General features: G+C 43.6%; 1 protein-coding gene across 1 annotated transcript in view; it reads left to right on the top strand.

Moving 5' to 3' along the window:
* Positions 1–24,833, top strand: part of LOC146811157 (uncharacterized) — a 209,535-nt gene that overhangs the window by 46,060 nt on the left and 138,642 nt on the right. The window lies entirely within an intron of this gene.

Genomic DNA, 24,833 nt, shown 5'->3' with positions numbered 1-24,833 from the left:
TCCTCGGCCAAATTCCTCACCTTCGTTGCGACCAGTCCTTCGAGCATCCGAGTCGCCGATGAGCCCCACGTGACGGGCGCCAATTGATGAATACAAGCCCCAGCTAGGCCCGCAGGACACAAGGGTTCGCTCTCCTGCAATGGAATCTATAAGGAAGTTGGCACGGAAACTGCAAAGTACAAAGACAAGGTTTATTAACCCTTAAGGGTGGTCCTACAATCCATACAACACTCTTCAGTATTGCATAGAGTAGCACAAAGAACTTACATACATGGTCCCCTTTTATACACAACAGAGGGGCTCATAAGTGGGTGGATACAACATAAGACAGAGAATATTACCTTTTATGGTCATTTTCGATACTGAATCAATATATGGGCAGAGCTGACACACTCCTTGAGCCCGCAAAAACATGGTCAAGCAAGGCTAACTGGTAACAGATGTGGTCAAGTCTGGGCATGCGCCAGATGGACAAAGGAGCTATTTATAGACTGTTACTAGGCAGATTACAAAAGCAACTAACACGGAGGTAGGACTTTTCTCGTGTTGAACACGTGGAGACATGACAATACAAAATGGAGTCCGAACTTCAGTCAACATAACAGAAGAGACATGCGCTAAAGAAGGGGGAATTCATGTCTTTAGTAAATGCTTAATCACATCGTTGTTTCAATTTACAACACTTTTCCCACAGAGGTTTTGAAGGTGATCTATAAGCTAAACTGAGAGCATATTTTCTGTAAATTCACATTATCTTTCTCAGTCATGGGAGAATGAAGTCTGACAGTCTCAGTAAAACATGTACATCCAACAAGGTCAGAGACTGTCAGTTGATTCCTTTGTGTTCTACTGCAGCTTCCCAGAGTGTTCTAAAGAACAACTAGAGTACTAACAGTCCTACTTATCACAAAAGTATGGCACACCTGAAGCCATCTTGCTTGGAATAAAGTGGTAACTCTTAAAACATTTAATTTAAAAAGGAACAAAATGAGGGGGCTCATTTTGCCATAGAAAGTATGATTAGTGCTGCAGAAAGAAAAATTAGGGCACATTTTGAGTGACTTCTTAAATCCTCTTCTATTTCATTAAAATATTCTGACATGCAGACTGAAACATGCACTTTCAATACCAGCAGCAGACGTCCCTGGTGAGCAGTAGCTTTACTACAGTGATCTAATAAGCAACTAGAGTGCTAACATTCTGAATTTATGGCAAATGTGTGACACATCTGAATGCCTTCTTGATGGAATCAAAGTAAAAAACTGAAAGCTTTTCCTACTGAGGAGACTGTAGTAAATGAGGAAATTAGGAAACATCATAACAAATAAGTCTCCCAAAATGGCCACCAGAGACAAAAGAGCCCAAATGTAGCCCAAATATCACCGAGATGTAACCCAAGTATAGCCCAATGACAGAATGTCCCAGAGTGTTCTAACAAACAACTAGAGTGCTAACAGTCCTACTTATCACAAAAGTATGGCACACCTGAAGCCATCTTGATTGGAATAAAGTGGTAACACTTAAAACATTTAATTTACAAAGGAACAAACTGAGGGGTTCATTTTGCCATAGCAATTATGATTAGTGCTGCAGAAAGAAAAATTAGGGCACATTTTGACTTCTCAAATCCTCCTCTATTTCATACAAATATTCTGACATGCAGACTGAAACATGCACTTTGAATACCAGCAGCAGACTTCCCTGGTGAGCAGTAGCTTTACTACAGTGATCTAATAAGCAACTAGAGTCCTAACATTCTGAATGTATGGCAAATGTGTGACACATCTGAATGCCTTCTTGATGGAATCAAAGTAAAAAACTGAAAGTTTTTCCTACTGAGGAGACTGTAGTAAATGAGGAAATTAGGAAACATCATAACAAAGAAGTCTCCCAAAATGGCCACCAGAGACAAAAGAGCCCAAATGTAGCCCAAATATCACCGAGATGTAGCCCAAGTATAGCCCAATGACAGAATGTCCCAGAGTGTTCTAACGAACAACTAGAGCGCTAACAGTCTTACTTATGACAAAAGTATGGCACACCTGAAGCCATCTTGATTGGAATAAAGTGGTAACACTTAAAACATTTAATTTACAATGGAACAAAATGAGGGGGTTCATTTTCCCATAGAAATTATGAATAGTTCTGCAGAAAGAAAAATTAGGGCACATTTTGACTTCTCAAATTCTCTTCTATTTCATAAAAATATTCTGACATGCAGACTGAAACATACACTTTTAATACCAGCAGCAGACTTCCGTGGTGAGCAGTAGCGTTACTACAGTGATCTAATGAGCAACTGGAGTGCTAACATTCAGAATTTATGGCAAATGTGGGACATATCTGAATACCTTCTTGATGGAATCAAAGTAAAAAACTGAAAGCATTTCCTACTGAGGAGACTGCAGTAAATGAGGAAATTAGGAAACTTCATAACAAATAAATCTCCCTAGATAGCCACCAGAGACAAAAGAGCCCAAATGCAGCACAAATATCACCCAGATGTAGCCCACATGTAGCCCAATGACAGAAGTGTGCAAAACACTTATTTTATGTGTATGTGCAGTTTTATATAGTGCAGACTTGTCAGGTATTGGAGTGCTTTACATGAGCATTGGTTACATCACACAAGATCAAATTAATTTTGGTTGTAGACATGGGGAGATTAAGTGATTTGACCAGAATCACAGAATGTTGAACTGAAGCAGAAACTCCAACCTTGTTCCCCAGTTGCAAAGTCTGCAGCTCTGGAAGTAACACCACCTCCTCTCCCCTAGGTGCAACATTTAATCAAGTGGTCAACTGGATAAAAAAACATAAAGATTACAAACAATTTAAAAGTTCTTTGTTGCTATTTGAAAACTCAGAAAATATGTCCTCATTTTAGTTTTTTAGAGCACTAACCATAATTTTGATGCAAATAAGACCCTCTCATATATGTAATTTCTAAAGGAAATACTCTAGGTATTACAGTTTTGATTACATCAAGATGACGTCAGGCGTTCCACACTTTTGTAATAAATATAGAATGTTAGCAATCTAGTTGTTCATTGGGATACTGTTGAGAGGCAGAGGCCAGGGGCACAGACTCTGAAAATTGAAGGCAGGTAGGAGAGTGCAGAGGCAACAATTTGACCACACTGGGCAGGCAGGAAGGGCAGTGGCAGCACAACAGACTATGGAGGGCAGTGGAAAGGGGGGCTGGGGCAACAAACCAACAATACAGGACTGGCAAGAGAGGCTGTGGCAATATAATAGACCATTGTGGGCAGAAGGAAGAGGCAGTGGTAGTACAACCATACATGCCAACAGACCCGTTTCAGCCAGGAAACGTCCAATGTTTTTAAGCTCAAATGGGCTTTACTTGATCTGTCTCCTGTCTACAATCTCCTCTTTTTTAATGTAACTCAAAGGGGAAAATCAATACCCCAGTTTTTTTTCAAAATCTCCCTCTTACCAAGTTCAAAATGTTTGCAAGTATGGTACATTAGATCATGGTAGGCAGGATGAATTGGGGTAGGGACATGGACTCGGATAACAGACGACATGAGGGACATGGAGAGGTGCACCAAACTGACCCTACAGGGCAGGCATCAGGGAGTGCAGCACAACAATCCATGGAAAGCAATAGGGAGGGGACAGGACCATGCACATGGACAACAGAGAACAGAGGGGAAAGAGGCAATGGTAGCTAGCTGACCATAATGGACAGATAGGAGAGAAAGCTGCAGCATAACAGACCATAAAGGGCAGGAGAGACGGATCAGAGGCATTACAATGGAACAGGCAAGCCAGGAGGGACGGAATAGGGGTCTGCACATGGAAACAGAGGGCTGGGGGCAAGGGGGCAGGGCAGGAGAAGCAAGATGACCATGGAGGTCAGGCAGGATGGGCGTTAGAAACACGACACACCATGGAGAGCAACAATGAGACTATGATGTCATACACACAGACCATGGAGGGAAGGTGGGAGGGGGTCAGGGGCAGCTAGCTGACCACACAGGGAAGGTGGGAGGGGCCATGGCAGCACAGAAGACCATGCATGGTAAGCAGGAGGGTTAGTGGCAGCACAATGGCTATGATTGGCAAGAAGGAGGGTGCAGGGGCATGCACAAAGGACCATGGAGGATAGAAGGGAGGGTCAGGACCCGGGCACAGACAAGAGAGTTCAGGGGAAGGGGCCTCACAACAGACCGCACGGGGCAGGCAGGAGGAGCAGTTGCAGCACAACAGACCAGGGAGGGCAGAAGGGTGTGGCAGTAAAATGGACCATGGAGGACAGGAGGAAGGGGATAGGGGCATGGCATGTGGACAGGCAGGGTGGAGGTGGCAGGGACAGGTTACAGTCATCTGACAATGCTAGGCAGGTGGGAGGGAAGTGGCAGCTCAACAGAACACTCAGAGTAGATAGGAGTGGCAGGTCCATGAAACATGGTGGGCAATAAGGATGGAGCAGGGGCATGCACAAAGACATCGGAGGGCAGGGGGGAGGAGAATAGGGGCAGCAAGCTAAGCACAGAGACTAAGCAGGAGGTCAATGATGGGCCATAGAATTGGGCAATGGAGGGCAGGAGGAGTGGACTGGTACATCATGCTGAATGGAGGGCAGTGGCAGCACATCAGACCATGCATGGCAGTAGGGAGGAGGCTAGTCGATGGATTCAGACAACAGAGGATAGGGAGGAGGTGGATGGGGCAGCAAGCTAACTGTTCAGAGAAGGTGGGTATTAGGAACTTTATTGTTTTTAAAATGTGTGTCTGTGCGAACTACTTAAAATATGCACAAGTATGCAGCATAATCTCACTTTTATTCAGGAAGAAGAGGACGTCTGTGACTGTGACTCCTGGCTCACTTGGCAGAAACACCCCCTGACCCTCCACCCCCCCATCGCAAAACGTAATGTCCGTGAAAAGGGTAGGTGGACGCAGTGTTATATAGAACATAGTCCTGAGAGCACGATTGAAAATGAAAACTAGATATAGTATATGGTATAAACTATGCACCAAAAAGTGTGATATAAGATGAACCGGGGCGTGAAATATAATATGCAATACATTGTGCGCAATGATAGATTCATTGGAGAGCACGAGATAGCACAGGCACTAGCTCGTGCTATGTGATATGCGCCTTGGAGTGTAATATGCACAGGGCAGTGTTGTGTAACCTAACTAGTCTCTAAAGTTGTAATATAAAATATGTGCTGGGGAGTGTAACGTTGCATATGCACTGTGACAACGATATGGATCCCAGATTGTAATATGTATGGCATAGCGCTGTGCGTTATAACATAGGCATCGAGGAAGGCACGTTAGATGGGGCAATATAAGCCGTGCGAAGGCAAGTGTGGTACGACATATTCACGGGGTGGTGTTACAGTGCACATGGGCTAGAGAGTGTCATAGCATACGCACTAGCTGGTGGAATACAACACAGAGGTGTGAGGCACTCAGCGGGCAATGGTGGGTGTAACACAGCATTGGGCTCAGCCAGGAGCACGCTGTGACTCTCAAGTAAGGTTTGTCTCCTTTCCAGAGAGTAAAATAAAAAGTATTACACATGCAGCGGTGGATGTGTGTTTTATTAACTGTGAGGGGGGTTTCTTGCATAGTTTGGTTGAATTTTTGTTGAATCCCCTTTGAATGGCTTGGTGTGCGTGTATATTAAATGTGCCCGTCAATAGCTACCCATGCTCGTATAAATAAACGACAAGGGTGTCTACTTGGAGACTACCCACCGGTGGGGGCGCCTGGATTAGGCACGGTAGGGCGTCAGACACGTCAGAGCTTCACTAGCTGTGTAAATACATTCCATGTGGATTCATTCTATGCATAGTTGCCTTTTAATGATTATCACGCAAATCGTCATGGTGATAGGTACATACGGTTTGTCCAGCATGTGCTAAGTGTTTCTATAAATATATAATAATAAAAAACAAAGGCCGGCCCCGGGGGATGGGGTCCCCTGGGCCATAAGTGGCCTGAGGAGGGGGGCAACGCAGCCCCCTCCTAAAGATTTTTTTTTAAAAAGGCCATGACCCGGGGGTTGGGGTCCCCTGGGCCGATTAAGGCCTTGGGAGGGCCGAATTTTTATTTTTTATTTTTTTTTAAATTAGGGTGCAGGCCCTGGGGGATGGGGTCCCCAGGGCCAGTAAATTAGAAAAAGAAGGGGGGCAACACAGCCCTCCTTCTTAAAAAAATAAAATAAATAAAAGACTGGCATTGCGCCGGAGGCCACGCCCCATCCTAGCAGCACTCTGCAAACGCACCCCCTGGCCAGTTGTAAGTTGGGGAATTAATTCCCCTTCAACACTGAGGGTCCCTGAGGGCCAACTAGCCCAACAGGTATCTCCAGTATGCGCCAGGGAGCTGCGTTGCAGACAGGTGTTCTGAGGCCACGCCCCTTTTTATACCTCTCTGCAATGCAGCTCTGTGGCGCTTACTGGAGGTACCTAGTGGTCTAGTTGGACCCTAGGGACCCTCGGGATTCAAGGGGACTTAATCTCCCAACTTAAAACGGCCACAGGACGTGTTTACACAGTGGGGAAGTGAGGGGACGGGACCTGAAGTGACTTGTGGAAACACGCCCTGTGGCGCGTTTCAAGAGGTAGTTTTAATCACCTGCCCTATTATATACTGGGGGCTTACAGAGGAGGTCATGCTGATCACAGGGGGACCCCAACGCATAGTGTTCCCTAGTGTATGTAGGTGTTTTCACTGTATTCTGAGTGTCTTTTAACATAGCACTGGCTCTAGGACTGGTTAGTCAGACTCAGTTAACACCAGTATCCGTCTGAAAAAGTTGAGGGTACAGGATGATTTTGCAACAAGGCTTCTTTCTGTGTTTCTGTTTGTTCTTTCTCCTCGTTGTCTTTCTTCCTGCACTTTTCTTCGTCTTTGAGGACTTCTGTTGCTTCTTTCTGCATTTCTTTTTTTTCTTTCTGTGCGTTTTTCTTCTTTCTTCACATGTCCTATATCTCTAGCCATAGTTAGAAATGAGCATTTAAAAAACCTTTGGAATTCACTGAAAAAACCATAGGTTTCAGGCACGTTATAGTTAGGAATTAGCATTTAAAAAACCTTAGAAATTCACTGAAAAAACCATAGGTTTCAGGGGCGTTATAGTTAGCTGGACTTTTCACTCTTACAAAACCATTGAAATTCCCCCGTTATAGTTAGTTCAGCTAACTATAACTCGCGCGCCCGCAATGCACTGCTGATGACGTCACATATTACATCACTCATGACATGGTCAGTGACATCACTCATGACATCACTGATGACATCTCAAATGACATCACTGATGACATCATCTGTGTGATAGAGTGGCAAACCTCCTCTTCCCCTAATATAACCTTTGATCCACACATTCAAAAATATTCCACATAACTAGTTGCATAGTAATACTACATTCATAATGCAGAGTGCAGATTTGTAAAATAAGGCAATAAGCACTAGCCCAAAACATTCTTTACATCAGGAGAGGGTAACGCAAACAAAACGTTTTGCCCCTAAGATGAAGAATACCAACCTTTGTCTCTCTAATATGCTCCAATAGTGCCCACCATTGGTAACCTGTGAGGGGGTACAGATGCCTTCCATTTGATGGCAAAACATAAGCGAGCTATGACTATTGCAATAGAGATAGCTACAGTAGTATGTTGACCTATATCTTCTTTTCTGTCCAGCATAATATCTCTAACAGTTAGCAGTACCTCAACCTGAAACAGCTGAGACAATTGTAATGCTGCATCACTTTAATACTGAACTAATCGCAAGGAGCCAACAAAAAAATGAACTATATCAGCAGCACATAGTCCATACCTTAGGAAGCTACAATTACTGTCAGTCTTGTTCGAAGCCCATTTAACTACCCTTTTCAGCATATAGTACAACATACAGGGGTTCTAAATTGTTGGAACTTCAAGTTGACCAAATCCACAGACAAGTAGATAGTTTTGAAGGAGCCCTTAATATCCGATACTTGGATAGGCAAACCATTCTTGGAACTCTATTTTTTCCAAGGGTATGAAGTTCCTCCTCCTTATATACAGTCATTAGATGATAAAGTATCCTTATAGTGAGTTTGTTATCACTTAAATATATATATGAGAGAAGCGCCAAATCATTATTAATGATCTTACTTACAACATTATGTTGGAAATAATTCCAAATCTTAGGATATTTAAAAAAATAATTATAAGAAAATCTATATTCTTGCTAAAGGGAAGCAAAATTGTTAAAACCGACTGTTCAAATACCTGCCCTAGGATGTTGATGTCATGGGTGTGCCAAGATCTAGCAAAATAATTTTAAAAGATAGACAGTAGATATAGCTTGCCCAAAGAGGTGCAAAGAAATGTAAAGAAGTGATTTGAAAAGAAGAACAGATATCTCCCCATATCCAATGGTCATCAATTGTCACCTTAAAAAGTCCTTTTTTTAAATAATTGTGGTTGGAGTGTCGACACAGGTAAACTTTCCAGTAAGACCCAGCCCCTAATTCATATACGAACGAGTTGCGGTCTATTTGACAATTAGTAAGCAGCAAGAAGATATCTAATACAAGAGACACAGACTGCCCAAAAACACATCTTAACATCCAGTAACAACAACCCCCCCTGATTGGGAGGAGTTTCAAGAGCCTGAGAGTTCACTGGGCCCATTTATACCCCCATAGGAATCTAGATATTCCTCCCTTGACCCAACTAAAAAATCTATTAGGTACACAAAGCAGAATGGCACAGAAAAGCTATAAGAACAGGAAGAATGTTCATTTTCATAATGTTGCATTGGCCGATAAGTCTGATGGGATGTTAATTCCATCAGTGCATCTTGATTATAGCCTATGTAAGTAACTGATCATAATTTAGTTTTTTGAATATCCTTGTAACAGCAAAGTGATCTTGACTCCTAAATAGGTAAAAATGGACATAACACTTTTGGAGCGGAAGTAAAGTTAAGAATGGTTTAGAGTCTTTTGATGATTCAAACAGTACCTAGAAACTGCACATATCTCGCACCCTCCTTAGCAATAGATTGAATTGCCTGAACTAGTTCTGAAGAATACACCCCTATATAGTCTACATAGGAAATAATCTTGATCTCAGGATTTGGTGCAGTGGCCTGAGCTGAAAGCTGGGGATCCAGGTATGAGTCTCTGTGTCAGAACAACATCATGTGATTCTGGGCAAATTGCTTAATCTTGGACAGCGCCTGGATACCCTTATGGCTGATAAGTTGCGGTATATAAATCTACAAACCTTACAAAATTTAATGCCATTCAAAGCTGCAGGCTTTATCGGAGGACTATGAATAAGAGACCTTAAGTAATGTTCAATATAAGAGCAAATACGAGCATAGATAATGGGCAGCCCTGGCTTGTACCACATATGATCTTAAAGACAAAAGAACTATGTCCAGCCAGAACTACATAAGTGAATGAGTATCGATATAAACACTGGTCACTATTGACATATCTATCTGCAAAGCATGTTAACTACAGAGTTCCCCCCAAAAAAGACCATGAGACCTAGTCATACGCCTTCTCAGCATCTAATAATATCATTCCAATATGGCTACATAGGATTTTTGTGGCATCAAATAATGCTATAGCAGCATTGATTTGATTAGTAGTGTCTTTTCTTGGGATAAAGTCACGTCAATGTGAACATACCAAATATTCACTACACGAGGCGAGAGTTTAGCCAATAATTATGCATATATCTTGGCATCTGCTTTAATTAATGAAATAGGGAAATATGACTAGGGTAAGCAAAAAGGTCCGCTCCACCAGCAGAGTTGCTCCATTGCTCCATTATATGTCCAAAATCTGGGAAAGTCTTGTCAATACCCAACTCAACTCCTTTCTGGAAGATAACAACTTGCTGGAGCCATCCCAGACAGGATTCAGAGCTAAAAACAGCACAGCACAGAGGGGCATATTTACAAAGAAAGTGGCAAAGCGATCCGTAAAGCCTATAAGGCTAACAACACACTCCATTACTTTAGAAACTCAGGGCTGCAACATATTTACTAGAATGTGCTGCAGCTCTGGATTTCCCCCTGTGCCGGTGCTAAATGTTGCTGCCTAGCACCAACGCAGGCTCCCTTGCACCATAGTGCAAGGATGCCTGCATTGTCTGAGGGGAGTGATTGTTTATGTGCAGGAAGGTGTCCCTTCCTGCACATAAACAATCTTTAAATGGTGTTTTGTAGCTTAATGCAGCACACATCAAAGTTGCAAAACATCATTTTTAAAAAAATTATTGTTTATGTGGAAAAAGGGACATCTTCCTGCACATAAACAATCATTGGCGTTTTGCTTTTTCCATGTATGCTGCACAACAAAGCACACATTAAAACAGCAAAAAGTGATGAAAAATGTAAAAATTCTCCTCATTGGGACAGGGTAAGACCAGGTTTTCCCTGGTCTTAATTTTGCCGCTGCCAGATATTTACGCCACCCTTTTAAATATGGGGCAGCATCCAATTCAATGGGTGCTGCTGTGCAACGCCCACTGAACCACCGATTGCCCTCCCGATTCAGGCCAGTTATAGCGTGAAAGGGTGCCCCTATTTATAAGGCAACGTTAAGCCAAGTTAAGTGGCTTAATACTGCCTGATAATAATGTGAAGTCCTTATCACCAGCACAACATCGTTGAAAGTAATGTCGCGGTGACAACAAGGTTTGTAAATATGCCCCAGAGTCTTCTCCCCTCACAGTTCTGGACAACATTAGACTAGAAGTAGATCAGGGCAAGGCCATTCCCCTGATTCTACTTGACCTTTCTGTTGCATTCAATATCGTCTCACATAGTCTAATGATTACTACACTGCATGAAACTGGACTACACTTAAAGCCCTACAATGGTTTGGTTACTTTTTAAGTAACAGAACTCAGCCTGTTTACCTAAAAACGTCTCAATCGTCCTCTCAGGGATGTAAATGTCGCTCCCCCTCAACTCTCGTCTGAACCTGACACGTTTTAATGTGCTTATTTCTTCCCTCACTAATCTGGTCAGATTTGAGTTTTACTCATATGCCGATGACACCCAACTAATTGATCCCACTGTACTGGCCGAGTCTGATTCTTAAATAAGCAGTTACAGTGCTCACCTTGTGTGAAATGGCCCAAAGAGTGATTTGTGAGCAACCCAGCTAGAAGTTGCATGTAGATAAGTGAAGCGAGTTGGAGAGAGCGTCAACAGAAGGGTCGGGGGAGTTAATAGATAAGGTCTCAATAAGCCAGCTTCAATCATCCTTACAAAAAGGCCCCATTCACTTTTTAACAATTTCATTGACCCAGGGCACTCCTTTCTAACTCTTACAGTCTCACAGCAGGGTATTGCCCACCTTGCCAAACAAAGGAGAAATAAGGATCAGTTTACCGAACTCCACACTGATGGTTTGTCTTCTGTCTTTCTTTACTAGTATCCTACTAATTAACATATATTGGATGTTTGCTTTTTGAAATTGAGTTTTTGTAACGAGGATAATATTGACTTTTCCTCCCTTGGTATCAATTCCTCACTTTTAGGTTGAGCCTACCAGACAGTGCAGATGTCTGGTTGAGCAAAACATATTGTGGACTAGAGAGGCCCACCCATTATATACCATTGGGTGGCTTTACTGTGAACCTCATTTGCCTGCTCCTTATCCGGAGGTTTGTCTTGCTCATTTTATGTTTCGCTTCCCTGGATCATTGAATATAGAATATTCCACAGTAATAACATTTCCATAAAAGAAAATATATAGAGAGTATATATATTTTAAAAACATAATCAATATAAAGCAATATAATTGTTGTATTAAATGGAGACATTTAATTTATAGCAGCTTACCCAATCAACTGTTCGTGTATCAAAATAACCCTCTGCAAAAATTTGGAGAAAGCAAAATGGACTTTATGGGAATGCAGTTGCAAAAAGAGCATTGCAGGTCTGCACTGTCTAAAATAAAATTTCTGTAATAGCGAAACACCATCACACTGAGTTATAAATCAATTTGGATGACCAATCATTTACTCGAGAGATAGAGTTAAAACAGTGAATAATATAATGTCTAAGAGGGTCAGCACAATCTGTGCTGCAGGTTGTAAACTTGTTTCAATTAAACTGGGTATTTTTATTTGTACACAACAAATTATAATCAACACTCGCCTTTGCACATTCCTTGGCAGACCTGTCCTCCTCGAAATTATTCATTGCTAGTTGTTTAATCTCAGCCTTGGAAATACCAAGGATGGATCGGTAAAAAGAGGGGGTCTTCCCAAACTATAAAGAAAGCCTTGAAATATTTCAAATATGGTATTCTTAAGGCATAATCCTGTTATAGGCAGTCTGCAATTTTTAGCCTATTTAGAAGTGCCTCAGGTTGTGACCAAATTCTTTGCCACAATAATATAGGGGCGAGTCCTAATGAGATCTTCTAAAAAAGGGAGTCCCAGCTCTTTATGGCAAACATACACAAATACAAAATTCAGAACTGCAAGGTACTTCCTTAAGCATGCATTTTCCGTGAGTTGACATATCCCAACACAACAGCCCCATATTGTGCCAAATGAGGTACATTTTGCTTCATAATTAGTGCAGAGTTCTTTGAGTGTTCCCCTCAATCTGGCTGCAAATCTATGAGCCCTGAAGCAGATCTGTTCATCAGCAAGGTTCTAGATGAAACAAGCTGTTTCCATGAGCCATGGGCCTCAACAATAAGCCCAGGTAACAGATGGTGGAAGATACCGCAAGCTTATTTTCTCCTATCCTAAATTGCTAATATTTGTCAGCCGTACACCCATATTTCATATGGAAAGATTTAGACAAGTTAACTCTTGGATCTATCTCGGCCACATATTCCACAAAATTATTCATCAAGTTCTGTAATTCGTTTGGGGTGCGTGCCATAATTACTACATCGTCCGCATACAATAATATGATTATGGCTTTTTGGTTGATATGTGGAACATCATGACCTTTCTCTCTAAGAACCTGCTAAGATTATTAATGAAAGGGTGAATAAAAAAGGGTCCGGACCATAGCCCTGCCATATCCCCAGTTTAACATACATTTTTCAATGCATTCTCCAAAGATTCCGAACCTGAGTCCGGCCTTACCATTTACATAAATATGCATACTGAAATTCAGTAAAGAGAAATCAACACCCATCTTGATCATTAAAGTCTATAGTTTATCAGAATTTACCCATTCAAAGGTACCGCAGAGGTCCATAAGTGGCAAATAGATTAGAGTGAGTGAAAGATTCTGCTCCGCTTGCGGAGTTTGTAATGTTTTACCCTTGGAGTGTGAAGTTTCGGCAACACTCCGCTAACCAACAGAGTTTTTCCTCGCACGTGGCTCACAAACATTAAGTTGGCGAGTGCACCCTAGAATTTACATCCTCTAGCTTGATTTTTGAGTGCTAGAATGCCTCCCACAAGATTCCTTAATGTAGGCAGTCACAGCAGGTCGCTACCTATCACGTTGAGAGAGCTACTGTTCAAGTAGAAAATCTTTGGTGCTCTGTTTGGTTCCCTTCACTAAAAATAAGTGTGAGAAGCTCAACATGGAAAAACTCCACAGCACCTCACAAATGTTTTAATTGGAATAAAACTTCACAAGTTCCACCCACCCATAAAACATCTCTTTGCTATTGCATATTTAACAATAAGTAAACTAAAATTAAGAGACTGTTCTAGAGTACCCACCCCCTTTCTAAAACCATGTTGATTAATTTGCATGAAAGAGTTTTCCTTTGCCCAATCCTCCAATTGTCTTAGTATTATTCTCCCAGCCACATTTATTAGTGAATACAACAGGGAAATTTGCTGATAACAAGTTGGAGCTCCCCTTATCTCCTTTTTTTGAAAAATTGAGTTATCATGAAGGAAGAACAAGATTCAAAAGGACCTATTCTGCAGATCAATCCTAAAACATTAATCAATTCAGTTCCGTTCAAAACTCTTCATTTCGGCCACCAGTGCCATTAAAGAACAATTCATCACATAGCCACATACGTGATAAAACATAATTTAAAACAAGTAATTTTCTTAAAAACATATAGGTTATGAATCTATATACAGTTATAAATGGATAAATATAAATAGGGCATATCAAAAAATAAAATGGGGTATTGCAAAAGATAACCCAAGTAGAGCACATATAAGACAAACTGAATGGTGGTTTGCTAGGCAGATAAGTGACCTAGGGCTTTCTTATGGAGAATCCACATTGTACCCAAAAACGTTGCGAGAGTGATGACCAGTTGTATGGAAGGGTCTGATCTGAGGCTGCAAAGGGCATCTTGGTTGTTCTGCATGCCTAGTAGCCTACATATCAGTGCCAGCCATTTTTTCTGGGGAATGAATAACCTGGACAAGTATACATAGCATGTGAAACACATTCCATCAGATGATCACATGAAGGGAAGGAGCTACCTCCTTCACCCTTCGAACCAGCAGTGAATGACCTAAGGGGCAGGGTGCCTATACAAAACTGGAAATAAAATTTCCTATGCAGTGGGACCAGTATTACATCCCAGAATAATTCCCGCCCACACCATAACTTGATGTCCATGTGGTCGCTTGCCAGCTTGGCACTAGCTGACTTCCGAACGACCTTGTCATTTCCAAGCGACTGGTATCTCTTTTTGAGCTCATCTTTGGATGTATTAGGTTGATGCCACAAATCATGATAGTCTAATTATTGCAAGGCTGACTTCATATTTGAAAGCCATGGAATTTAGGTGAATTGGTCATCCTTCATTACATTCCTCAGGCTGTCAGTATATTGTGCCAGCTCTGGAGTACGCCACAAGCACCTCCAATACAACAATGGCTGTAAACTGATTTTGTATCAGGCCCTTGTAACACCTAGGTCTTTAAACAATGGGAGTAACAGGAACTAGTTGGGAGGGAAGTCAGGTTCCTTAAAAAGACTATTCTCGTATCTTGTGATCTCATTTTGTTTGGCAAATCCCCACAGCTCAGCCCCATACAGGATTGTGCCCAGACCCTTGGCATCATAAATATTAAGTGCAGGAGTAATGGGTTTGGAAAAGGATGTCGAAAACTCCTTGAGTATTATGCCAGAGATCTGCTTTAGCCTAGTTGTGGCCTTGCTAATGTGTGGTTGCCAAGGCATACCCTTGACAATGATAACCCCTAGGTATGTAAAAGTATTGACTTGTTCAAGAGAAGAGTCACCCAGGATTAGGTAGCCCTTAAAAGATTTATGCTGTCTGAAAGACATCACATTATTCTTTGAAGTGTTAATTCCCAAGACTTGATCATCACAAAATTTATTGAGATGATCCAAAAGTTTTTGGAGTCCTGACGGAGTCTTGGAAATCAGCAAGTTGTTGTCAGCAAACAAAAGAACTGGAGTTTTAAGACCTGCCAACAATGGGGCATCTGCCTCCAGTTCAACCCAGAAGGAAGCTATGTACTTAATAAAAAGTGGGAACAGGATGGGTGTCAGCAAACATCGCTGTCAAACAACTTTGCAGACTGGTACTTTTTCTGTCAACTGAGTCTGGTTACCTCCCCATCTTACTTGCATAGTGGCCTTTGTGTAAGCAGATTAAGAAGGATAACATCCTGGGGGACATGTGCAAGTCGGACAAAATACTCCACAGTTTCGGTCTAGAAATCATATCGAAGGCCAATTTTAGGTCGACAAACACAACACAAAAGATGCCACCATGGATCAATACAGTTCTCCAGTATATTAACATGAATCGAAAAACCTGATCAATAGTTGAAACCTTGATGCAGAAACAAGCTTGAAAGTGACTTAGAATATTATTCTCGTATATCATTAGTCTCTAATGACCCTCACAAATCCAAATTACTTTTAAAGAGATTGATTGCATCCCATTTGGTCCCTGGGCCTTTCCTTAGCGTGATCCGCTTATAGCATCCAAAACGTCCTTTAAAGTAAAAACAAGGAGTGGTGTTCCCTTAGTATCCATGGATTCCTGGGCATAAATACTAGAAAAGTTTCTCACCCAGTCTTCTTGGTGTATGACAACTTCAACTGTTGGAATATCAGAATCTTTAAAATGGATTATTACAATTTGATACAAAGCACAGCTATCTTTACAAGTGCTGGCATTAATTAATGCTTTCCCGGCCACAGAATAAATGTATTGCTTCCTGTGTGCCAATGCAGTCTTTTTTGCCCACCTTCATGATACTCTTTCATTACTTACTCAAGGTAATCTGTTTAGTGCCTCTTTCAGTTTTTTTTATAGCTTTTGTACATTTGGAGTCAAACTATCCGTTATGGTTTGCAATTGATCTCAGTGGGTTGTGCGTCAGACTGGCTGTAACAAGCCTGCCATTTGAGAGGAAAGCATTTATAATATCCCCATCCTCAGCATTATCATCAAGGCATATATTCACTTGAGCATGATTTGCACAGAATAAATTTAAAAGAAAATCCTCAGTGATGACATTGCTCCATTTAATCCATATATAATTTCATGTAGCCACCTTGATATCATTGGTGCAAACTACGCTGCTAGTCTTTGCCTTGTTATCCGGACAAGTAATATCTATACATTGTGGATTAGGATTACTAAAACCATTTAGCTGTGTCCTGAAATTCATAATGAAAAATCTAAAAGCACATGTGACTAAGCTAATATCAATAGTTGAACTACAGTCTCCACTCATAAAAGTGCACCCAAAAGGAGTGTGCAGGTCAGAGATCTCATTAGCAAAAGCCAAATCAACATTTTTAAAATGCACTTTTTAGTTGCTCGCCATATGCATCATGACCACCTTGAGATAGACCCTGATGGTCTACATAGTCATATATTTCCCTACCAGTGATGGGACAGAAGCAGTTGTTTAAATTCCCCCCAGCCCCCAAGCCAGCAGATTATCCCTACCTTTCACATAGCAAACTGTCTCAAATTCTCTCACAATACTATCAATTGCAAAAGCTTTCTCTGGAGTAAAATTTTTATTATAATGATTAGAAATATAAAAATGTATGCTACTGCAAATTTTAAGACCAACAACATGATAGTAAGATCAATGCAGCCTTTTTTTTAAAAACGTTCCCTTATAGCACAGTGGTAATATACATTGAGAGGCCTCCCTTTGGTCTCCCTGCTAAGAAGGCAACTGCTGGTGTTTGAAAAGTGGTATAGCCATTTGATATGGTAATCAACAGTGGCCCATGATTCCTGAAAACACAGGATTCCAAAATGCTTAATAAAGGAAAGAAAAACATGGTTCTGGATTTTGTTCTTAATACCACCTACATTCCTAAAATAAAAGTCTCAATTTTTGTGTTGAAATCTCTTTTATTACTATTGAATGACTTTGCACACTTTTATCACACATACATCATTTTGATCAATTGTGCAGTAAGTTAATAACTTAGCGGATCCTGTCAGCATGCTTCTAGTGGCCCACAATGCGACCAAGTGTTCTTAGCACAGTGCACTGCTTATACACATATAATTATTTCCCTTGGGCTCATACAGATGCTCCATGTTACAAAGAGTTATGAATATAAATCAAAGCGTTACACAGTATAAGCATAAATTGTCGTCACCCCATCTTGACTAAAGAGGGGCCTGCAATCTAGAGACAGGTATCCGATTATGCCACTTAAAACAAAAGGAAGAGGGATGGAGGAAGGAGGGAAGAAAAGGGGAGGGGCCCAAGGAAGTCATTGTGTAAAGACTAAGGATCCTTAATTTATGTTAGAGGGGCCGGTGCATTATGAGGGGTCAACCACTCACAGAAGGAGGAAATTGTCAAATAGTTGTACAGCTCGGAGGTGGGGGTAAAGCTAAAGTGTTCTAGTGTCGAGAGGTGGGCAAGCAGTGGTTGCCATACAAGTGTAACATTTGTTTCAGAGTGCGTGATATGACAGGTTAGGAGGTCCACTGTCATAGTGCGCCATAGACGGGTGAACCATAGTGAGGTAGGTAGGGTCGTGGGCTTTTCCACAGCAAGGCTATAGTTTGTTTTGCTGACCCCACCATATGCAAGATCAGGCGCCAGTCAGTGTGCGTCACAACTATGAGAGATTGGGGCCGGATCCCTAGGATGGTTAACTGTGGTGTACTTGGTATGGGAAACCCCACCGTGTCCTTGAAGTGACTCAGTACCTCCCTCCGAAACAAGTGGACAGGACCACCAAATATGGAAGAAGGAGCCAGTAGTAAAGTTGCATCGGCAACACAAAGGTGAGGATGCAGGAAACATTCTCTGAAGCTGGACAGGCATATAGTACCAGTGGGTCATAACTTTATAGGCAGTTTCAAGTTGAGAAGTGCTTCGATAGGTCCTCAGAATGTCGTGCCATAACTGTTCCCACTGCTCCGTGGGGATGGCATCTGGAATGTCTGAGTGCCGGTGGGTCTGGTAAGGATGGAGGGGCAAAGGGTGCTTTAGGACCAGATACATATGCGAAATAAGCCCTTGTGAGACATCATAGGAGCGCACAAGTGTTTCGAAGGAGGTAAGCTGACATGTGGCCCCATGTGTATTGATGGGAGTGCAGCCAATGTCTGTGCTGGAAGTATTGTAGCCATGTGTAGCTGGGAGGCAATAGTCTCTTGTGCATTGGTTGAAAGTCTTAAAGGTTCCTCCCTCAAAAAGATCGCTGATTATGTGGCATTTTTCATTCCCCTGGTCCAAGAAGGAGTGACGCTGCAGTGTCGGCGGGAAGTCAGGATTCTGAAACAGTGGGGTGTTGGGAGGTGAGGTCCCATATGTCCACAACTGTTATTATTGGGGTGACAATGGTGGCACTGCGTGGTCCAAGCCGTTTAGGCAATCAGGCCAGATCTCAAAGTGGTCTGCATGCCATCACCCTGCCCATAAAAAAAACAATGATTTTTCTCTCGCGAACCACCCATTCTGGGATATATTGGATGGGGCATGCAAGTTTGCCCAATCTCGGGTTAGCATGAGTATCTTGTTGGAGAACCGTTGATGACCTTTTCTCTAGATAAAGGAGTTCACCTTCCTCTGGAGGCCTGTGATAGACATTTGGGGAAGGGGCGTAGGTAGTGTCTGAAAAAGATAGACCACTTTTGGCAGTAGTGACATCTTTACGTCGTTTAGGCAACCAAGTCACAATATAGGGAGGGTCCTTCATCGCCTCAGGTACTTTAAGACAGAGCGCCAACACTCCGGACAATTATTGGACCGAATGGGTTGGCCATTGGAACAAGGTGAGTGACTGCAACTGCAAAGCCTCCTGTGGTGGAAGTGTTAAGTTCAATGCTTGTGATTTGTTTGTGTTGATCGTAAGGCTCAAGATTTATTTGAATGCATGAAGGAGCAAGAGCAGGGTGGGAAATTAATCATTGGGGTTGGTCAAAGTAAGCAAAAGATCCTCCGCAAATAGCATTACTTTGTGCTCATTGGATCCTAAGGAGATACCTTTAATGTCGGGCGCCCGACGAATGGCTTTCTCCAGAGGTTCCATTGCGAGGGTGAAGAGTAGGGGGGAGAGTGTGCATCCCTGTCGGGTCCCCCTACGGATGTGCAGTAGGCGGGAGAGAAGACCACTGACCCGGCTTTGCATGGTAAGAGCGACATTGGCTGCCATTATTCAGGATATCATGATAGGTCTAATCACAATTTTCAGGAGTACCGATCTGAGAAAGGCACTGTCCACCCTATCAAAAGCTTTCTCAGCATTCAGGTAGAGGAGGCACGCAAGGATGTCTTGTTGCTGGACCTTCTCCACCAGATGGGCCAGGCGCTAGATGTTGTCTGCCCCGTGGCACTGCCAAATGAACACAACCTGGTTTGGGTCGAAGAGACCCAGTAGATAGGGCTCCAACCAGTTTGCCAGGAGGTTGGTGTATATCTTGGCATCTGGATTAAGGAGGGCGATAAGGCAGTACGATATGTAGAGCAACGGGTCTTTGCCCAGCTTGGGTATTCAAACTATCTCAGCCATGGTCAGTGTAGGCATCAAGCTAGTAGTGTCAGAGAAGGAACTGTAAGTTGGGGCACAAACAAGTGGTAGAAAGACACTGTAAGCCCGTCTAGGCCTGGGGCTCTGCCCACCAGAAGGTCTTTCAGTGCCCGACACACTTCATATAGTGTAAACGGTGCCTCTAGACTGTGCTTGTGGACCCACTCCAGAGGTGGCCAAGGGCACGAAGCATGGAAGGGGCCCACCTCTCCCCTTGGCTATATAGGACAGAATAGAATACGTGGAATGCCCGCTGTTTGTCGTTTGTGGAGATGGCCCACGTGCCATCCTCATTTTTGACCTTAGCGATGTGGGAGCGGTAAATTCAGGTATGAAACCAGCAGGCTAGAAGGGAGTGGACCTTGTTCCCACCTTCATAGTATTTTTGTTTCAATATAAGGAAATGAGCGCTCTGCTTTGTTTACCATCAATGCCCACAATTGACCACGTAGCAAGGCCAGCTGCTTCTTTTGCAGCCTCAAAGGTGCAGTATGGTCCACGTGCCCCAGGCCCTTTATGTCCCTAGCTAGCCCGTTTTCTAACAGCCGGGCCTCCCTGGTATGGGCAATTATGATTGAAGTGACAGTGCCGCAGATAGCCGCCTTAAAGTATGCTCATCAGTGTTGGTGAGGGCATTTGTCTCAAAATAGGCTTGAATCTCTCTCCAAATTTCTGCAATGTTCCCCGGGTAACTTAAGATGTGAGAGGGGAGCCGCAAATGCGGTGCAGAGCAGGGTGCCACCCCAACACCCGTCAGGGTTTTCTCAAGGTGTGCATAGGCTGAGATAGAGATATCGAAGATGCTCGCTGCTTCAAGGAACCAGACAAGTGAATGTGATAAGAAGAAATAGTTGATGCGTGAGTACGAGCGGTGGACATGGGGAAAAAAAAGTGTAGTCCTCTCCATCAGGGGACTTATAGCATTATGCATCTACCAGGCCTAGGGTCATAATGTCCTTCTTCAAAGCGGCCGACATCGCCCTCAAGCCCTGAAAGGAGTTCTCGCTACGGTTCAGCTCATGATCCTAAACCAGATTGAAGTCCCCCCTTAAGAGCAGCTGTCTATCTTCTTTTGCAGCTAAGTCCTTGAGGAGTGTCCTGAGATATGTGTCCTGAGATTGCTTGGGGCATAGATATTTATCAAGGTAAGGGATATGGTGTTATGCTGAGCTCTAATTTTAAGGCAACGGACCAATTTAGCAACCTGTAATTTGAAACCCACCTTAAACAGAATAGCAACTCCTGCCATCCTGGATGTAAAAGTCGTCCAGTATTGAGTTGGGTGCTTTGGATGTGCCATGCGGTGTGTATCTGAGCGCAAGAGGTGCATTTCATGTAAGAAAATAACCTCAGGGTCTTGCAGCAAGAGTTATCATCAAACCTGCCTGTGCTTATTGGGGGAATTGAGACCTTTCACATTAAGTGAAAGAAATCTGACCTGTATCATTGGTATTTGTGTGGGGTGTGTCAGAGTGGAGTGTAGTTTGCCAATTATTGGCCGACAAGAGAAAGCACTGCCACCCGCAGAGGTAAGGATAGGAGAAAGATCCTAATATGTTTTATCCCACTTATTTAGCAGGAGGCAGTCTGACAGGCCCCCATGACAAAAGAAAGTAGCAAGAAAAAGTTGCAGTAACCTTCTAGTTCACGTAGTAGCGCTACGCGTAGCTACGCGAAGTGCACTACGCGAGATACGCATAGCACTATGCGAACTGCAGAGTGCTCTGTTCGCGATGATTGCACAGTGCCGGATGCTTGTCCGCACTGTGCAATCATTGAAAATGGCATCTTGCACAGTGTGATCTGTCATTCTCTGCCGCTCTAGTAGATTTTTACTCGAGCGGCAGCTTTCTCAACGCAGACTGGTAGTTTCTCAGCGCGAGCAGTCGCGAGCATACGCGACCACTCGCAATGAGAAACCTGACCTCCCCGCATTGAGAATCTCGCCCGGAGGTTTATTTTCTATGCTTGCGATCGGCAACTTGATGTTGCTGATCACGAACGAGGAAAAAGTCTCGCTGGGATGTTGTTTTGTTTGCTCTCTGTCGCCAATTTGATGTTGAGGACCGCGAGCAAGCAAAAATTGTCAACTACGCCACGCTGTGTGATTTTTCACTGTGCTATGTGCAAATCGTGTAGCGCAAAGTAGCACAAACTACGCAAACTTAGTTGTCCGCCCAGGGTTACTTCTAATCCCAGGGCTTCAGGGACAAAATGGAGAGGAAAAAGAGGAGTAAGACAGCAAGAACAAATTCAATAATGCCAACAGGGCCATAACGAGCCATTCAAGTCCTGGAATGTTCCATTGGTGGAAACCAGGTCTATTCTGAGGAAGTCACTCCCCATGGGGACAAGTTGAACAGGGGCTGAGAAAATCTTCTTTGCAAGTCCCAGCCTCTTGTCCTGGCGGCTGACCACATAACACAGGAGTCCTTTCTTGGACCCAGGAGAGCATTGGGTCAGCTCCAAACATGAACCGCTCTAAAGATGGGAAGTGGAGGCAGAGGGAAAGCTACTGAGGCAGACCTGAAACCAATCAGGGGACAGCCCTGTCAGGTTAGGCCCAGGAATTCCAGCTTGTGCATCACTTGTCTGCATATCAAGATGACGAGGCCACCAGGGCAGACACCAAGGGCCAGGTGGAGCATGTTAGTTGGCTGCAACTGTACTCAAGGTGTTTGTAGGAAAGTTGCCACAGAGGCCAGAGGAGAATGAGTGGGAGATTGAGCGCCATCTATGGAACGGAGATGCTGTATGATGTCTTATTTAGCCTGGGAGGTCGACTTTTCCTTGGACTGGGACATGTGCCTTGAGCGCGGTACAGCTGTCCATTCCGGGCATATAGAGATCCTGGGTAGAGCAGTGCGCAGGTCAGGGCTGCTGGGGCAGGAGTCCATCATGAGGTAGAGCAGTTCCCGAGCCTCTGGCACCAACTATAGAGATCTGTCCTGAGCAGCAGGCCTCAGCTCCTTCGGTCACTCAGGAGGAGGCGGTGGGAACACCTGCCATCCAATAAGGCAGCCAATCACACCGCCAGGCACTGCAAGTCCTATGCCGCAAGCAGGTGCACAGATGACATGTCAAGGAAGTCTCTCACCTTAATGCTGGAACCCCAGTCCCAATATCAGACCCAGGGGTGGGACATCTTCAGACCCCGACACCAGCACACTCAAGGGGGCCCACAGGCTCACCACCGCTCCCTCACTGTACCCTGCAGTCAGGCCCAGACACCTTGGGGAAAGCCGAAGCATGGGCCGCCCACCCAGAGCTTTCCTATGCGAGCAACAGGGGGTCCGATGTGTGCCCAATCCTGGCCGGATGGGCCCCTCCTGAGCCCAACCTGGCCAGCTTCTTCCTGCCGAGACCAGGGGATCGAGGCTCCAAGCCCCATGGAGTCAGACACCCAAGGTCTCCATCAAACAACAGTCCCCCAAGATGGTGGTATCGCTCTCCGGCGGGCGGGCTACATCTGCATCTTAGGGTGGCCACAGCAGAGGGCCCGATGCACTTTAAAGATTGGCCCCTGGCCCTCAAGAGCCCCTTGCCCCTGCCTCAGCCTGGTTTCAAGATGTCAAACCCAGGCTTTTCTGGCTCCCAGGCCTCGATGTTTCAGGTCAGCAATTCACCCCCAGGGGCTCCAGGCACTCACAATGGGCAGCAGGCAACTAGTAGCTGGTCAGCACTAGTCCCGCTATCCCCTCCCAGGTCCCAATGCCATCAGATAAGTATAGTCCGGCCACAGGGAAACGGAGACACAGTGAGGTGCGTCCTATTTCATCGCCAGCCAAAGGCGCCATTTTTTATTTTGGTTAGAAATTGGTTCAGTGGTTCTGGAAGCTAACTGATTCAAATTACTTAAACCACAAGTAGCAGTTTTCTGACAGATAACCTTTTGCAATGCTATTGAAATCGGTTCAGTAATACTTGGAGCTAACTGATTACAATTGCTTTGATCACAAGTAAAAGTGTTCTGGCAGGTAGTGTTTTGTGATTGATGTTACTTAATCATGGCTAATACACTTGTAATTATTACACATGAACCTTTCCATTTCTTTGTTCCTAAGGCTCAACATAAGTACATCAAGGTCAGTTTGTTGGATCATTGAGGCAATCGTTTGCATCCAAATACCCCAGACCAGCAAATCGATTCATAATAGTGACATTGTATAGGGAGTAATCATGCCTCTGATCAACCATCTGCTTGTTGGCAAAATCACTTATCTCTGGAGTTTTATAAATGAAGCCCACAGGTAAGGCACTACCCTTGAATTTACCAGTAATGCCCCTCTGAGATAAGGAAAAACATGCCTGACCATATAACGTTTGTGCTGAAAATAGAGACCCTTGCCCCCGGCGACCACTCCACCCTGTTTTCCATGGTGTGGCTCATCAATGAAAGCACGTCAACTGACTGGCCCATTCTTTTGTGTATTTGTGTGAACCTTACCCTGAAAGCCCAGCATATGCTTAACTTTCTGGATCACTGTGAGACAGGTACTAGCAGCGTTTTCAACCACCTGGGTTTGTTGATACCGTCTCAGTCACAGCCTTCTTGCTACCAGGTAGATTTGGAATAGAGTTTATTGATGGAGTTTCGAACATTTCTTCAGTTGAGTTTTGCATTGTAGGTTTGCGCTCTTCAGTACTGCTAATTTCTCTTTCAATCACACCCTTAACATTACTTGAATTATTATTCATAAACTTAGATGCTTTGCAAAGGATGCTAGCATGGTACACATTAATTTTCCTTTTGCCCATTTTGAAGTTTTTGGGGGACTGTAGGCAAAGCTGGATACTGTAGTCAAGAGAGGGGGCCCAGTCTCTTCCAAGCTCCATTGGTGCAGGCGTGTCCCACGCTGTGGGTGTCACAGAGCGGGACAGAG

Source organism: Triturus cristatus, chromosome 7 (genome assembly GCF_964204655.1).
Source record: "Triturus cristatus chromosome 7, aTriCri1.1, whole genome shotgun sequence".
Classification (NCBI taxonomy): Eukaryota; Metazoa; Chordata; class Amphibia; order Caudata; family Salamandridae; genus Triturus; species Triturus cristatus.
Note: the sequence above shows the minus strand (reverse complement) of the source record. Positions and strands in the feature narration are given on the sequence as shown.